Source organism: Anas platyrhynchos, chromosome 7 (assembly GCF_047663525.1).
Source record: "Anas platyrhynchos isolate ZD024472 breed Pekin duck chromosome 7, IASCAAS_PekinDuck_T2T, whole genome shotgun sequence".
Lineage (NCBI taxonomy): Eukaryota > Metazoa > Chordata > Aves > Anseriformes > Anatidae > Anas > Anas platyrhynchos.
Genome location: NC_092593.1, coordinates 6446818 through 6453502, shown reverse-complemented (window position 1 = coordinate 6453502; position 6685 = coordinate 6446818). Strand labels below are relative to the sequence as shown.

At 45.4% G+C, this 6685-nt stretch overlaps 1 long non-coding RNA gene across 6 annotated transcripts in view; it reads left to right on the top strand.

Annotated features, from left to right (window-relative positions):
* The first annotated feature begins 5766 nt into the window (after positions 1 to 5766).
* The window catches only part of LOC113844086 (uncharacterized), a 197786-nt gene continuing 196867 nt past the window's right edge, over positions 5767 to 6685 (top strand). For all 6 annotated transcript variants that reach the window (XR_011810475.1, XR_011810472.1, XR_011810469.1 and 3 more), the window contains exon 1: positions 5767 to 6053. This is a non-coding gene — a long non-coding RNA (uncharacterized lncRNA). The remainder of the gene's footprint in view (positions 6054 to 6685) is intronic.

Below are 6685 nucleotides of genomic sequence, written 5' to 3'. Positions count from 1 at the left end.
CCACACTCAATCAGTGTTACTGAAATTCCAATATTATTTAGTAATTGAAACCCTGAGCATAATACTGAAATCTTCAAGCTCAGTTGAATTCAACAGTTTATCCTGAGTAAAGATAGAAGAATTTAATGCTACGCTGATCTGCATTAAGCAGGAGATATGGCCAAGTCATACCAGCCTGCTCCTGCTTTTGTTATTGAAAAACATTTTGTATAAATCTTATACAAAACTAGGGAGATGAAATCCCATTTACAGTGAGAAAGCCAAGTTCCTGTAGAATTGTGCAAATTATTCATGAGAGTTTCAAGTAATGAGCTTCCAGCAAATACTATGGTAAAAAAAAAAAAAAGTAGACCCCACTTTTTTATGCTCATTTCTTTTAATAGCTAATTATAGAGACAGCGTACTAAGTCCAAATACATTGCATTTGCCAAGAACTACTCTTAAAACTGCAGTGATGTCACAACGTTTCAAAATTCAGAGCATATTCAATAAAAAAAAATTACCCCAAATTGATCGAAACTGCATTACTTCTTTCATTTCAGTGTATCATATTGAATGATACAGCTAAATGAATATATTAGTACTAATTGTCTGTAAACCAGCTCAGATGCTTTGGTTTAATGGGTGTAGAAATCACTGTAAGATCAGCTTCAATTATAAACTGAATAAGTTTTTAAAAGACAAACTTTTTTTAAAGCTATAAAAAAAGCCATCTTTGGAAGGCACGTTTGCAGAAATCCATACCCCCCACACACTGACACAATACAAAAATGAGAAAGCACTCTGTATAAATGGTGAAGAGTTCTAGTTTAAAGAATCAATGCCAAAACAAAACAAAGATCATAATCTGGCAGCAATTTAAAATTCCCTATTGAAAGAAAACTAATGACAGAAACCTGAAAACAAACAAAGCCCCTTTTCTGAATCCAGGAAAATACAGCATGTAGCCTTCAATAAGTGAGTAGGATGCGGGAGCACTGGAACTTTGCTTCGGTATTTTTCTTGAGTAGGATGTTAAAGGAGAAGGTTATTGCAGGTGCAATGCATTTTTTCTCAATGTGATAAAGGTAAGACGAGATGGAAAACCAAAAACTGTAAAGTTCCATGTGCAATAAACTGAGCTGTCATTCTTGCTAAGTAAAAGTTCTTCCTAATAAATGCATAATAATAACTTAGTGCTGATTTAGGGGAGGAGGAGGAAAACTCTGTACACCAGGTAGGGTGACGAGCACAGCAGCACTTCTTCAGCCCTCGTGTTTGGCCAAGGCAAGGCTGGACAGGGGAACTGCACAGATGGCAGAAGGGGTGGAGAGCCAGGCAAGCACTCCGCAGCACTACTCACAGCAGTGTACTTAGCAAGCTTTTAAAGAACACAGAGTGCCTCATAAAGCAAAAAGTTAAGGATTATTAAGGACTAATTAAATATATGTATCATGTATATAACCACAAAAGACACAGTAAAATTCAAGTAGCTATATATATATATTTAAACCCACCATTACTGGGGTTTTAAGAGTCTAGCCTGCTGCCTCATTAATGTCCAAAACAGGAACCATCACATGCATGTTTGATCTTTAGACTTACTTCCAAAAAAACCAACCCCAAACAACTATGTAAGTTAACAAACTCCAGGGAGGTAAGTGACATCAGTGATGTACAGGCACAACGTGGGAAAGGCCTGGATGATGGCTAAATTTAGAGATCCCTGGGGAAATCCCCTCTACTCCCGGTTTGCTGACAGACCTAGGAATACCCCATGCTATTTAGAGGACTGGCACAACTCGTCCTCGTAAGAAGAAAAAAGCAGCTTTTGCACAGCACATCCCCACTTTCCTCTGCTGCCTACGTCCCTTGGCAAAGTGCTGCAGTGCCAGTGCCTACTGGCTTCCTGCACGCATCGAAACACCCTTGCAGAACCATGCACACCAAAGCACCCTCACAGCACCATGCTCACCAAAATGCCCTCACAGCACTGCATGCACATCCCGAACACGGCGGGCAGCGGGTGGCATCACCATGTGGCCGTGGCCCAGACCTGGGCCCAGCAGCTTTTCCACATCTTCATCTCCCCTGGGGAAGAGCCGATGATGCCTTGTAGAAGCTCAAGTTCCATCATGTGGTGCAGGGTCGGGAGGCCACAGGGTCAGGCCTCGGCCGCTCAGGTTTAGCAGTCCTGGAGCTAAAACAGCTGCTGCACCAGGTGCAGCTGTCTGCGCAGGGTTCGGTTTCATCCACGAGACGCCCCGAGCAGACCTGGCATGACCACAGCACCCAGCCTTCGGATGCGATGCTCTCAGGGCGCCGTCACCTCGCAGCGGCGGAGCTCCCTGGGCACCAGCGGCTTCTCTGCTCCCCGGCGCTGCTGGAGGGAGAGGAGCAGGGCTCAGGGCTGGATGAAGCCATGAGGTGACCCCCATGCTGGAGCAGCGGAGAACGGCTCCCTTCTGGCTCCTCACCGCCCATTCCCTCCCCTCTCCCACCGCCCTTCACCCGCTTGCGCTGCTCGCTGAGGCAGAAGGTGCAGATGGGCCGCGGCGAGGTGGCGGCGGGGTGCTGCAGGCAGGGTGTCGTGGTGGGGGTCCCCTCATCCCGTGCCTGCTGCAGCAGCAGCACGTTGGCCAGGTGCGAGATGTAGCTGGAGGCCAGGCGCAGCGTCTCCACCTTGGACAGCTTGCGGTCGGCCGGCTGGGTAGGGATGAGGGTGCGCAGGGCGCTGAAGGCCGTGTTGACGCTCTGCGTGCGGTCCCGCTCCCGGGCGTTGGCTGCCGCCCGCTGCCGCCCTCCGCCACCCGCAGCCACCCTCCGACGCCTCCTCTGCCTGCTGCCTGCTGCAGGGGGCTGCCCGGAGCCCACCGCCGCTGCCCCCCCGTCGGCCTTCATGGAGCCTCCCCCTGCCCTGCTGCACCATGACTTTTATGCGCGCTCCCTGCTCGCCGCAGCCCTCAGCCGGGGGCCGCTGCACCTGTTGCTGCCGGGGGCCTCGGCTCGGCTCCCAAGGAGGGAACCCGTGCCTCTGTCCTGCCCTGGGGAAAGGGAGACCCTGGTCTCACCCGGACCGGCACCAGGACCCCACCACTGGGACCTGGCCACTGGGATGCAGCCGGCTCTGACCCTGACAGGACTGTGAGCATTTGGCTCTGGGTCTGCCCTCAGGGCACTGCTCCAGCACTTGCAGTCAGATAGTAGCAATAATAGTAGTAGTAGTAATAATAATAATAATAATAATATAAGCAGCAGGGTGGATCTCATCACCTTCCCCAGCAAGCACCCAGGCATACATACAAATCCAATTTCTTGCTCTGTTCAAAATGCACGCCTACCTCAACCATTTACTTATTAAAAGGTCATTGTCAGCACTGGTTTATTACACCTCTCTTTTTCCACACAACTTGGACAGGCTGTCTGTGCTCAGAAACTCGGGAAAGGTCATGGTGCAGGTTTTTTCGAATGTATAATCTCTGCCTGATTAAGCATCCTCACCACACGGTTTAACACAGTCCACAAAGCTTATTTGTGGTGGTGGTGTCTAAATATGAATCCTTCCTCCCAAATCGGGGGTGGATTAGCAGAGTTGTACCTCTTCAGTCATGTGTCTTACACTTAGGCTGGACAGCTGGTGTGACATACTTGGCGGGGAGTCATGCCCTCTCAAAATACAGCCATGTCCCAGCATCGGGAGACCACGTGTATGTACTGGGATGCCACAGGGCCAGGTCACATTTGTTGTACCTTCCTTGTGGGCAGAGGTTGCAGGCAAAAACACACGAGCAATGCCATCGATCTGAAGGAATTCCTTTGGGGTGCAGAGCAGGATGAAGCCCTTCACCATCAGGTGCTGGGCAAAGCTGTGCTCAAAATCAAAAAGTGGCAGTTTTCCTTTGAGTACGTGAATATTATATCACACCACCATAGGACTAAAATTTCTATCATAGCCTTTTGCAAAGTAAATGATCTAGAATATTCTGAAGTTGAATTTCAGTACTTACAAGCACCATTTTTACTTTCCTCAGAAAATATGTTCCTGTGTAAGCCTGCATTGCCTTCCATGTGAGTTTCTCCAGTTTAGTCACATACAATATTTCTAGAGTGAAATTCCAGCTCCGTTCAAGTCAATGACAAAACTCCCATTGATTTTAATGGAGGCAGGATTTCACCCTTGATATGTTCTAGTCGCTGAGCTGTGTAGATAATTGATTGTTTGTCAGACTCAGACATTTGCTTACCAGTGTTTTCCTGTCCTTACCATTTTTGTTTCTTCTTCTTTTTGATTTTTTTATTACTGAAAGTAAAACAAAACAAAGCAGAAATCCCTCAACAAAAAATCCCCAGCAGTTTCAGAACCCTGAGACAAAGCTACTGTTGGTATTAACACAACCAGAATTTATGGCTTATTGATAAACTGGCAGAATGGGAATGTAATAAGCAGTGCTCAGAAAGAAAATGCTGCTACATCTGCAGACAGACACAAAATGATTTTCACTGATGTCAAAGCAGGAGCTAACTCAGGGGTTAAGGACTAAGGGGTGGCTGAGTGACTCCTGTTCTGTTTCCAAGGCAGTTTGGAAAAGTAAAGCAAGATGTTTTTTTTTTTTTTTTTTTTTTTTTTAATATATATAATTTATTTTTTTGTTTGTTTTCCCCTCCTTATAAAGAGACTTGTAAAAGGACCAAAATGTTGGTGACTTTAATTGCTAGGTTATTGATTGGGATAACATTTATGCAAGTGCTAGGGGGAGCATGTTCCTCAAGGAAGGAGCAGAGATGCAGGGTTGCTGTTATTTTACAATTTGCTGGGTTGCTACTAACAAGTAAGAATGGTGCTGTAGGAAGCAAAGTGGGCGGTATTTTATGTGCAGTGATAGAATTTTGTCTGCAATCTGCATGAATGTTACACAGAGAAAGATATCTGAGGGTCATTGTAAGGAAGTATTTAACAGTATTCAAAAGACTGGAAATACGAAATAGCTGGTTGATATAATAGTTGTCTAGTGTCTGGTGTTTCATTGATTTGCCTTTACTTTTTTGAACAACAGTGTTAATAGAAAGTACATAAAAGAAAGAATTTGGAAAAAGAGAATTTGGCTTACCTGTGAGAGAATTAAACTTTATCTATGAAGAAAGCAAGTTAATTAGAGGATAACTAAAGAAACAAATCTGAATTAGTGACTAAGAATGTTTGTGGTCACAGTCAAGAAGCCTTCAAAATATATCTCCATTCAACAGAAACTACAGCCCAGAGATGTTACAGTTCTGAAAAAAAAAAAAAAAAGAGAGATAAATTATCTTATTTGTCACGTTTATCTCATTTAGAGATAAAAATGCCTTTAAAAAATAGTACTTGAATATTTTTGGCATCATTCTGCACCTTCAAATCCAACTGAGTTCAGTTAGAGTTCTCTGTTTATTCAAGAGCAGACATACACTATAATTGTATAGAAAAAATCATATTTTGTGGAACAGTGTTTATAATCTTTCACCTAGCACATGGTGGCCCATGGCTCTCCTGTGTTTTTGGAGTAGTATTTACACTTAGAATCATTCAGGTTGACAAAGACTTCTAAGACCATCTAGTCCGACCTTCAACCTAGTACTGATAAGTCCACCACTAAACTATGTTACTAAGTTCTACATCTTGCAAAACTTGCAAACAGCATCACTTATTGGCTCGGCTTTGGCCAGCAGTGGGTCCCATTGGAGCAGGCTGAAACTGGCCATTATTTAACGTGGGGCAGCTGCTGGGCTCTGCTCACAGAGGCCACTCCTGAAGCTCTCAGCTACCAAACCCTTGCCACATAAACCCAATACAAAGACCTACCAGTCTGTATGGCAGCTGTGGCAAGTATGGCCAGAGCAAGCTCTCAGGTCAGCCATCCGTGCATGGGAATGCTTTGAGCGGCTGCTGGCAGAGGGGCTGGCAGGGAAGTTTTGCTGCCACGGGCTTTGGACAGGCTGCATTGCTGTGGGTCCTGGCTCAGCTTTGCTGTGGGACAGCAGGACTGGTGCTACCATCATGTGCGCTCTCCTGGAGCTCCATCAGCTGCTGGCTTTCTTGGGTAAGTGGCATGTGCCCTGTGGGCCTCGGTAGCGCAAGTTGGGCTGGGAGAGGCTCCCAGGGGAGGAACATTGACCAGCCCAGCAATTTGGTAATGCTGTGAGTGCCTGCATAAGCCTTTAGTGGCAGCTGCTTAATTAAACTGCTCTCCCACCTGAAAAAACACTGGCATGTGAGCTCGTATGGAGTAATCCGTGACATTCCTGTCTGCATGAGAATGTCCCGGATATTTTTTACGTGGTACTTGGTAAAACAGGTATGTGAGGTGTTTCAGTTACATTTGACAGATTCAAGGAAGGGTCCAGAGAAATCTAGCAAAGAGAAACAAATAAAGGACACTGATTGCTGGCAGTGTCCACACAGTTGAGAATAACCCGTTTGACAAAACACTATTCATTACATGTCTGCCTCTGTGTGACTTTGGCTGGCTGTGACAACTACTTCGGTCCTTTGCAACAAGCCTGGTTGATTGAGTTGTCATTTCCAGTGCAGTTCTTAATAAATGTGACTTCCAGAAAATTCATGTTGATTGAAGAGTCTTTTAAATGGCATTTCACCCTGCAAAGGTTCTGTAAGAGAATGATTTTAAGGAGAAAAGATAGCAGAGGAGTATAAATACGGAATGGTACATGA